The 10,645-nt window shown below is 40.7% G+C and overlaps 2 long non-coding RNA genes across 2 annotated transcripts; one reads left to right on the plus strand and one right to left on the minus strand.

Moving 5' to 3' along the window:
* On the plus strand, positions 1,094 to 6,767 carry LOC109728038. The gene is made up of 2 exons (XR_002220900.1): positions 1,094 to 1,356; positions 6,539 to 6,767. It is a non-coding gene; the product is annotated as an uncharacterized LOC109728038 (long non-coding RNA).
* Positions 1,255 to 6,471, minus strand: LOC109728037. Its single transcript, XR_002220899.1, has 3 exons — positions 5,275 to 6,471; positions 4,031 to 4,033; positions 1,255 to 1,265 (listed from the first exon to the last, which is right to left on the minus strand). It is a non-coding gene; the product is annotated as an uncharacterized LOC109728037 (long non-coding RNA).

Below are 10,645 nucleotides of genomic sequence, written 5' to 3' on the forward strand. Positions count from 1 at the left end.
CTACCACAGCACTTAGGCGGCAAAGCTGGACTACCTTGGTAGGTCCTTAATTGGAAATGGAAATCGGCACAGTGTTGAGAATGAATAATCACTACTAGATAGGCTTAGTAGTTGGATTACTTGACATGCTTACGACATAGCATTGAGATATATAGTGTACTTGCCTGTTTCATTCATTGCATCATAGTATACTGGGTGCTTTGATAGAGCTTACTCTCTTTTTGCATTGACATATTGCATCGCGAGTTTACTTGTTTATTATGTAAGGTATATTAGTTATGCATTGGACATATTATCTTATGATAGCGTAGATGTACACCACCATGACATCATGCTTACTTGAGACATAGTAGTATAGCATTTCATTTTATGCTTTCTTTCAGCAGTTCTTATACTCGGCTCTTTATTGTTTATTATTTGTCGTTACTTACTCCTTTTTTTGTGGCCTAGTGGTTCGCATTTGGAGCTAGAGGTCAGAATGCTAAGTAGAGATATCATGTTGTAGTAAGTTACATTTTGCTTACCTTTCGCTTTTCTACATTTATAGTTACTGACCTCTTTTGTAGCTTGGGCCTTGTGGTGCATTCACTGAAGTCAGTAATTGCCCACTAGGAACTATTTTTAATAGTTCTCACACCCCCGTTTTATGGTTTACTTTTCAGAGCCTTCGGCACCGGCGGAGGCACGGGATCGCGGCAAGGGGATCGCTTAGCTAGCTAGCGAGGAGCGGTACTTTGCCTAGGTGGTTTACTCTTTCTTTTTGTAGTTGAGAGAATGAGAGGTTTTTGTATCCATGCATAGAGACCACCTATGTATCTACCTATAGCACTCGTATCTGGGATTTTCTTGTATCGCTTTATGTTTTAATTAGTGAATTTACAGTTTTATCCTTATTCCTTATTGTAGCATTTAGACATTTATTATGCTCTGATACTCCTAGATGTCTTTTATTATTGCTTTTATTATTGTTGTTTTAGACGCCTTATACGTTTTAGACTTATGGCGGGTCTGGGCACGCGCCGGGCGGGCTTTCGCTGGGTCCCGGGGCGTGACAGTGGAGGGTAATGTTGCAGTGCTTGTTTCTAAATTTTGTTTTGCAGAATACAAAAGATAATCCTCCCATGCAATACCTTTTTTAATGGCAATCTTGGGGAGAATGTAATCGAGGATGAACTCAGAAGTCTTTTCAGTGTGTAAGGGTTCTCCTTGCCGGTGAGTCCTTCGCCGCAGATCTCCTCGCCAACGAGTTTATCACTACCGATCTCCTCGCCGCCAAGATTCTTATTGGCAATCTCCTCTCTGACAAGCTCTCCACGGTCCCGATCTCCAATCGAAGAAAAATCTATAAAAAAAAGGGTCAGAAAAGCTAAATTTGGTTGTGAATTTTGATTTCTTTTTAAATGATTCAACAATCCATGAATAATTAGGAGACCACATGTGGGTTTTTCTTTTCTAGTTTAATTAATCTATGGGTTTTTCTTTGGAGTAGTTTGGTATATAGCACGAGATGGTGAATTTTCCTTTTCAGGGCATTTTTCTTTTAGAAACTCTTCATAACCGGTCCCTTTATAGTAGGAAACCTAAATGATAGGGAAAGGGCAATTTGTAGTACTTGCGATTATACAGAGTTGCCTTTGCACTATATACATGATTTTAATAGCTGTCGAAAGGAGTTGGAACATTCTGTTTATTAATTGTATTATTCAGTATACTATTAGAAGAATTATTAGATGTACGCGTTAGATTGAAACTGCTTAAAATAAGGTTTGTTTGGAGTTATCTAGTTAATTTCAAAGTCGTTTGCAAGCTTTAGAAATTCGATCCCTTTGCCTCGTTTTGAAAACCTCTAAATTGCCTTCAATATTTGCAATGATTTTTTAAGTTTTTTCAGAATTTTTTGAATAGTAATATCAGTTACACATTCATGGATAACTTCTATTTCCTATTAACAAGTCGACGAAAACCAACTATTGATCTAAGCAGTTCATGAACTTTGATGGTAACAGAAAAGTAGCTACTGCATCTCGGTGGTTACCACCATGTATTATGCCACTTAGAGAACAATGGAACCTGATGAGTTTTAGTTTGGAGTGTAGTGAGTGCTAAAATTGCTGGAAATTATAGTTGGGTACTTATGACTACAAATATGATGAGGGTCTCTTCAAGTAAATAATTAATTAATATTAAAAAGCTAGTATTGTTCAATCACTTGAAATCTGATGAACAAATTTGTACCTAGTAGTGAAGGAGACGGGAAGTTTGTACATAAATAGAGAAATAGAACACCCAACTTTGATTTTTTCTTTTTTTAATAAATTTTGCTCACTTTGATTTGAATCATTCCTGTAATTGCTGATTTTAATGCAATCTCCAATTCAAATGATGAAAATAACTCAAATCAAAGTAAGCAAAAGTGAAAGACATTGTCAGATGCAATATTCCAAATAAGTATGCCTGCCATTAATAATAGAGTTGTGGTTTATGATAATAGAGCTGTGGTTTATCTTTCAGCATGAATATTCCAAATAATTAAAATACATGTCACGCCCCGGGACCGGCGGAGGCCCTCCCGGTAGCGTGCCCAGACCCGCCATATGTCTACACATATAAGGCGTCTACAATAACAGCGGAAATAAAAGCGAGAAATAATCTATAACTAGAGATATCAGAGCAAGTATGATTCTATCATCTATAACAAAGTAAATGGAAATAATACTAAACAATAAAAGTGAAGCATAGGTAGTACAATAACATCTCCAAAATAGTACACAAAAGGGGTGGTCTCTAATACACTGGAGCAACTCTTAACCTCTCCAAAATAAAAATACATCGAGAGGTAGACCACCTAACAACTCGTCCCTCACTGAAGAGCTAGCTGGAAGCAATGCCCTTCCCTCGGTCCCTGGCCTCACCCGGCGTGGAAGGCTCTGAAAGAAATCATAAAACAGAGGGCGTGAGAACTATAATTTATAGTTCCCAGTGGGCAATTACTGACCTCAGCTCAATGCACCACTAGGCCCCAAAAGAAAGGGGTAAGTAACGACAATAATAATAAACAATAAAGAGCGAGTATAAGAACTGCTGAAAGAAAGCATAAATGAAATGCTATACTACTATGTCTCAAGTAAGCATGATGTCATGGTGGTGTACATCTACGCTATCATAAGATAATATGTCCAATGCATACTAATATACCTTAACATAATAAACAAGTAAACCTCGCGATGCAATATGTCAATGCAAAAAGAGTAAGCTCTATCAAAGCAACCCAGTATACTATGATGCAATGAATGAAACAGGCAAGTACACTATATATCTCAATGCTATGTCGTAAGCATGTCAAGTAATCCAACTACTAAGCCTATCTAGTAGTGATTATTCATTCTCAACACTGTGCCGATTTCCATTTCCAATTAAGGACCTACCAAAGGTAGTCCAGCTTGTGCCGCCTAAGTGCCTGTGGTAGCCCAACATCCCTACTCTTGGAATGTGTCTGTCCCACTCGACCCCGTAGGCTTCTCAATACCGCACGAGCGAACATAAGTCGCGTAGGCTAACTCCGGAGTGCCGGCTTGAAAGGAGCGACCCTCACAAGCATGTGCGAATGAGCACAAATGGCAAGCAAGCATAGTCGATGTCTCAAGTATCCACTCATCATGTCTCTAACATGGTATAATCACTAGCATCCCGAAGATCTAGTACTAAATCACAAAATGAAGTTTCAACATTCGTCACGCCTAGTGCCCCTTGATGACACTTAGACAATTTAATGTTCAACATGTTTCTAAATCCCTCGATGGCCCTATCCACTAGGTTCACACATGTCCCGAGCTCAATGCTGCTTGATGACATTAGCTCTCTAATTCACATACATTCTAGTTCGGTGCCTCTATATGGCAATTTTTGTCATCTTTCATATCTCAGATAAATTTAAGTTTAAATGCATGAATCAAAACTCCTTTACACTATAGAAGCGTGAAACCAAGTTTCACATAGAATGCTAAATGCAATCATAGATCTTTCAGGCAACCCTCTACTACATAGAGGTCCAAAATTTCATCACATGTAACATAGGCATTTTAAGCATTCTAAAAATCATAATAAATACATCTAACATGAATATGCATGCTTGTTCAATTAACGATACTCAAATCTTCACAATGGGATTTTCTCATTGTGTGGCTAGGTCAAACCCACCGAACCGTCGCGTAGTGCCTCGTTTCGCCGAACGAAGTTGTCCACGAGTCTCAAAATACCCTAAAAGTATTGAGCGAAGAGATACACGGGCATTACGATCAACTATAAAATCAAACATTAACCTAGAAGCAAAGAGGGCCAAAACTCACCTCAAGAGTAAAAATCCTCTCCTAAGCTCGAAAGGAAAGCTAGAATCCTTCCAATCCAAGCCCAAGGAAGGTTCTAAACCAAAAAATCTAGCTCCAAAAGTCCTAGATTCGAAACGCCCAAAATAAGCCTTAAAACCTCATTCTAGGATTCCATCTACCATAAGGCATCAAAACCAAAATCTAAAGGGAGAGAATAAGCTACCAACCTCTTAGAAGCTTCCAACAAGGTTCAAAGTCCCCAAGGTCCAAGAATCTCTCCTCCAACAAGCTCCAAACCCAAGCTCTAATGGTGGAAACGCCTCCAATAACTCAAAAAGAGCAAAAGAGGGGTTTAATCTCTTAAAAACCAAAACAAAATCAAAGAAATCAAAGGGGAGAGTGTGGAGGGCTCCCTTACCTCTCCTCTTGCTGCTGGTGAGCTCAGGGGAGGCCTCAAGGGCGTGGGGGATACATATAGACGGCCATAATTGCGAAAAACCCCCTGCAGTTCAAACTGCTCAGATTCTGCCAAAGTGTACTGGTACACGGGAAAGTGTACCGGTACACATCCTACGAAAAGGCAAACCCGAGGCTCGGGTTTGAAATTCGCCACAAGTGTACCAGTACAGCCATCAAAAGTGTACCGGTACAAAATGTGTACCGGTACAGTCATCGACCTGTCACCGGTTACACCTCGTGCAGAAAGCAATCCGAGGGTAGCCTAAGTCCAACTCTTTAGTGACCTTAGCACTACATAAAATACTACAATTCTCGGGATTCGAACCATAGGTCGGAACACTGTCAACGACCAACCAGAAAGTCTGGAAAGGCTCAGGACACTGTCCAAACACTCGAACCTCACAATTTGGAAAGGTCCAGTGTGTTACAATACCAAAGCTACATATGCAACACATGCATGTTAAAGGCGCTAAGTGTTAGCAATACTTACATGAAATGGTATATAAGTATGCCTGCCATTAACTAGTCCAACAGTGAAGCCAGTATATCCTGCAATTGCACCATTGATGGCACTATGAGCTAGAAGGGTGCAGTAGACATTGTCAGATGCAATGCTTGGAATTGCATGAATCATATATGTTGGATCTAGAAATGAATAGTAGAATATATTATTCCGGTAAAGACGGTTCAATGAACCAACGGCTAGAACTGAAATAAAAAAGAATAGAAATAAAAAATAAAAGATGAACAGAAGATCACTCAATTTCAGCCTGAAATCACGAAAGCTAATTAAAAAATAATCTGAAAAGATGCCCATCCAAAAGTGACCTGTTATGTGTTACATTATAGTTTTAAGTTCAATTTAGTTAATTATCTAATGTTTAGCTTATTATAGCTAGGAACCCAGTGAGTGAGTTAAACCTACCAGATCATAATAGCTTCAATTTGAACATGTATTAAGGACTAAGCTATGATAGTGATTGTTTAACTGTTCCCAAATTTAATCTATCAGACTCAGTGTCGGTTTCGAGTCGCACCTACTTTTAAAGCTAGATTGGGTTTGGGTTAAGAATCAATTTGAACTATACATCAAAATGTTGAAGCAAGACATCTTAGGGCCAATTATTAGCACTAGGAATGGCCACAAAGCATGGAAAATTAAGTGGCATCCCATGCTTGGCCGTTTCTAATTCCATTTTAAGAACTTATATGCTTTATGCTGTTAAATGCTCCAAAGCATTTTAGAATGTTACTTTTACTCTTTTCATCATATTTCTTCTGTATTTGCCTACATTGTAGTATAAATATGAAGGTCGTGTTGTTGTGATTCTTATTGACCAACTGCAATGCCACTATCAGACCGCATAGTCTCCAATTCTCATTGACCAACTGCAATTCTTATTGACTTTACTACCTAATCTTTCAATTTGTTTGATTTAGAGCTCGACTTTCTATGTTAGTATTGTTCATAATTCACATGATGTCAGAGTAGCTTTTCTTTTTTCACATTTTTATTTGCTATTTTCTGTTTTTTCTCCTTCAATTGTATATAGCATTTGTTCTATCTAATTCATGCACTTTTAAAGAATAATATATATCACAGTTTTGACAATTGTCTATTTTGTTAATAATCCATTAAATCAAAAATTCAAAAGGACAAATTGTTTGTGTATCCAACTATGCAAAAAATACTCCTACTTTGTTGTATATTGTTTAATTTAATAATTTGCTTTTCTCTCTTTTGTTTGTTGCAGGAAATGAATTGTTGCTGAAATAGGAGTTGAAGCATTTTTTTTATCGTTTTTAAGTATTTTCTATTTTCAAAGTTGAGAGAGTCAGGAATGATGTTGAACTGTATATCGAATATTATCACTCTATTGCTTTTGAATTGATTTTGCTATTATTTTGTTTTTAAGCTGTTGTGGATCAGAAGACAATTAGCTTTTTAAATTGTTGTTAACAAAATAATTTTGTTTACTTTAATATTTTGTTTGTTATTTTGTATATGTTCTGTTTATAAAATATAAGCTATATATTTTTATATTTAGTTTATTACATTTTTATTATTAGTGGCCATTTATCGCACAGTTGGTGGGGACAAAAAGTTGCCTTTTTATCTTCAACTAAGGTGGCGACTGTGGTGGTTGCCACATAAGGTATACATTTGGTGGTAAAAATATATTGCCACCTTGTCTCCATAAAAGGTGGCAACTAATAAGGGCCACTAAAAATTCATATTTGATGGCGGCAAAACATCGCCACGCTATCTTTAATAAGATGGCGACTAATAGTTGCCACTAAAAGTTATATTTGGTGGCGACAAAATATCGACATGCTATCTTTAATAAGGTGGCGATAAAAAATGGCCACTGAAAGTCATATTTGGTGGCGACAAAATGTCGCCACGTTATTTTCAAAAAGGTGGCGATTTTTCATACTTCGCCACAATTTCATTTAGCGGCAACACTTTCGGTGGCAGCTTGTGGCGACTTTAAAAGTCGCCACCTTTTGAAAAGGTGGCAATTTTTTATATATATGGTGGCGACATTACTCACCACCAATATATAATATTCTTGTAGTGGTAGAACACTCTTATAGGTTGGATTTTAAGCTTTTTATCTTCGATTTGGACTTTGGACAAGATCTTCTTGGTCTAAGATATTTTTCACCTTATTAAGTGTGTAATTTTCAAAGATTCTCGAAGTTGTCGTTTTGGAGTTTTTAACTCTTTAGAATTTCTCTTAGTGTAACAAGGTGAATTCTCGAAATCCGAGGGTTACACTTCGTCCAGGATCGACTAATGGTCGAATGGATAAGATTTGGAAAGGCTTAGGATGCACGAAAATCGAGAAGTGCATTTGGAACGGAGTCCGCGAGAGTAAATAATGCAATCTGCATTTTTGGGCTGAGGTTGCTCTCGGGGACCGGTCTCTGGAGGTGGGAGACCGGTCCCATCAGCTGAAGGCTGCGGGGTTGCTGATGCAACCGGTCCCTGGCAGATGAAGGACCGGTCCCAGCCTGCAACACCAGTGAGAAGAGCCGAAAATTGGCTAAGTCCCGCGAGATGAGCTCTTGGGAACCGGTTTCTCCGAGAGGAACCGGTCTCCGGGGGGACCGGTCCCTCAGGGAAAGACCGGTTCCCGAACGCGTGCTGTCTGGGAGAGCTCTCGGGGATCGGTCCCTGGTCGGGGAGACCGGTCCCTCCGCGCACAGAACGCCCAGTGAGGGCTGTGTAAGAGGTGAAAAGTTGAGGGGCTTGTGGGGATTTTGTTACAATATGAGAGGGTATTAGAGGGGTCTCTCTCTCTCTCACTCCCTCACACTCTCCCTCACTGTCTCTCTCCCTCCCTCTGATCGTGCAAGAGAAAAGAGAAAAGAGAAAAGAGAAAAGAGAAAAGAGAAGAGAAGAAGAAAAAGAGAAAGGAAAGGAGAAGGAGAAGAGGACCAAAGAGGAGATCCTCTTCCTCATCTTCATCTTCATCTTCTTCTTCCCCTTTGGAGCTCTTGGAGAGGTAAGCTTCCAAGCCCTCTCATGGTAGATCTTTGTAGATGGGTTCTTAAACCCTAGAAATGGTATTATTGGAACCCTAGCATGCTATTTAGATGGTTTTACCCCAAATCATAGATCGATTTGGTGGATTTGGTAGTGATGGCATTCTAGGGCATCCAAGTGGGGTTTTTGTAAATAGATGAGTTTGATCTCATTTGACCCTTCGTAAACCTAATTGGTAGGTAACGAAACACGTTGGTGAAGTCGGTTCGGCAATCCTACAAGCCGTTGCGAAGATATTGAAGAAACGGACGCTTGGAGCTTCGTTTCCGCTTGGGAGGCCGAGGAAACGTCCATAAATCGTGAAATCGGGTCCCGAGCACCGTTACGGCGAGGCGAAGACCGTTAGCACTTGGAACGGCGATGCGGCGCGCTCTTGGAGAGTAACTGTGAGATCGGGCCCAAACGGGTGCCGAGTGCCACGGGAGGCGGATTGCAAGTGTCGACAAGCGATCGGAAAAGCTAACTAAGGTGGGTTGTGCTTACCGAAGCGACTAGGTCGCCCTTTATGTTTTAGCAATGTAATCTCATGTTGATGCATGTGCATGTAGACAAGAGCAAGTAATGCATAGTAACAACAATGCATAGAGTAAAATGCCGAGTAGCAAGCATGATAGCGCGACATGTAAATAATGCTAGCTAATGCAAAGAATGCATACTAATGATAATGCATAGATGGAAATGCTAAATAGAATGCATGATGAATAAAGATGCATAGAGTAAATGCCAAGTAGAGAGCATGAGATAATAACTCTAGTGTGAGTAGAGTTGATTGGACAACTAGGTTGTCAGGTAGATCGAGTGGCATCTAACCTAGTGTTAAAGAACATAGGTTAAACAAGTAAACCCAGAGTCGAACAATCTAGGTGTGTGGCATCGAACCTAGTGTTAGTAAACCTAGGTCGAACTAGTAAACCTAGAAATGGACATCTAGGTAAAGAGGACAAGAACCTAGCAATGGTAACTAGGTTAAGTGATATGGACATAGAACCTAGAGTGTTGTAACCTAGGTTGATGAGTATAGTGGTATAGCCACTAGGATGAGCTAGGTCGACAGCATAGGGTTGGCTATGGACCCTCGACCTGTGGAAAGTGGATTCCGGAATTCCAGGACTTGTGATGACCCTGGTAAAGGCTAGGGCGTTTGTGCGACGATTTCACCACCGAGCTTGATACCGAGGGAGGATTGGGGGCGATCACATGGAGATCACCGCCCGGGGCTTGAACCATTGTCTTGGCGTTTGTGCGACGATTTTGCCACCGGATGGTTAAGCCGTTTGAGGATCAGACCGCCAGAGCAGACTAAATCCATGCTGGGTAAGTACGATGCGGGTGCCTCCAGGTGGCTGAGTCTGACACGTACCGTTGTTGGGTGTGGTGCGATCCGTTCGCCGCCAGACGGTGTGTCAGGTCTCGAGCTCACGCTGGGTAAGAGCAACGCGATCGCCGCCAGATGGTCAAGTCGTGCGACTTGAGCCGAGCTTAGCGTGTGCGATGACTTCGCTGCTAGGGGGCTATGATAGAGAGAGGGAGGTAGGCTGATGAGCAACCAGCGCGCGGACTATCCGCGGACGATTGACTTGAAGCCGAGTCGGGTGGTTAGCCTTGATAGGGTAGAGGAACCCTCATGAGCTAGAGATAGAGGCTTGAGCTAAGGTAATAGAGACCTTAGTAGCCAGTGGACTGAGTTGAGATCCTAAGGTAATGGACCTTAGAGTTGATGAACCGAGCTAAGAGTAGCCAAGTAAAGAGTAGGATCAATGATCTACTAGTCGTTGCATAGAGTTGTATGATTTCCATATCACATATCGTGAGGCATGGCATGTATTTCAATTGAATATATATTTGTTGTATATTGTTGAACTAACATGTTGCATTGCCTTCTCGGACCTATCGGTCGAGCTTTTTCCTTGGGTGGCCGTACCCACTGGGAACCATGGGGTTGGTTCTCACCCCACGTGGTTTTGAGGTGTTTTCAGGTTGTGCGTGTGCAGCGCGTTGGCGCGAGGCGAGGGCGTAGCTCAGTAGATAGCGCCCTACCACAGAGACCGAGGTAGCAGTACCCTGAGGCAGTCTAGCTTAGGGGACTAGAAGGCAAGGAATCAAAATGTATCAACTTGTAATCTAAATGTTGTAATAATGTGATTGTAACTTGGAAGTAAAATGCAAATTGAAACTGAGATGTACTAAGTGATGGGAAAATGAATGCACTAATAGCAGTTAGTTTTATGTATTTGATACTTCCTTATGCAATCTGGATTGTTATCCGTTCCTAGTTGGAACATTCGTTGATTGTTTAGATTGCGACGCC

The sequence above is a fragment of the Ananas comosus genome, linkage group 23, assembly GCF_001540865.1.
Source record: "Ananas comosus cultivar F153 linkage group 23, ASM154086v1, whole genome shotgun sequence".
NCBI classification, from domain to species: Eukaryota; Viridiplantae; Streptophyta; class Magnoliopsida; order Poales; family Bromeliaceae; genus Ananas; species Ananas comosus.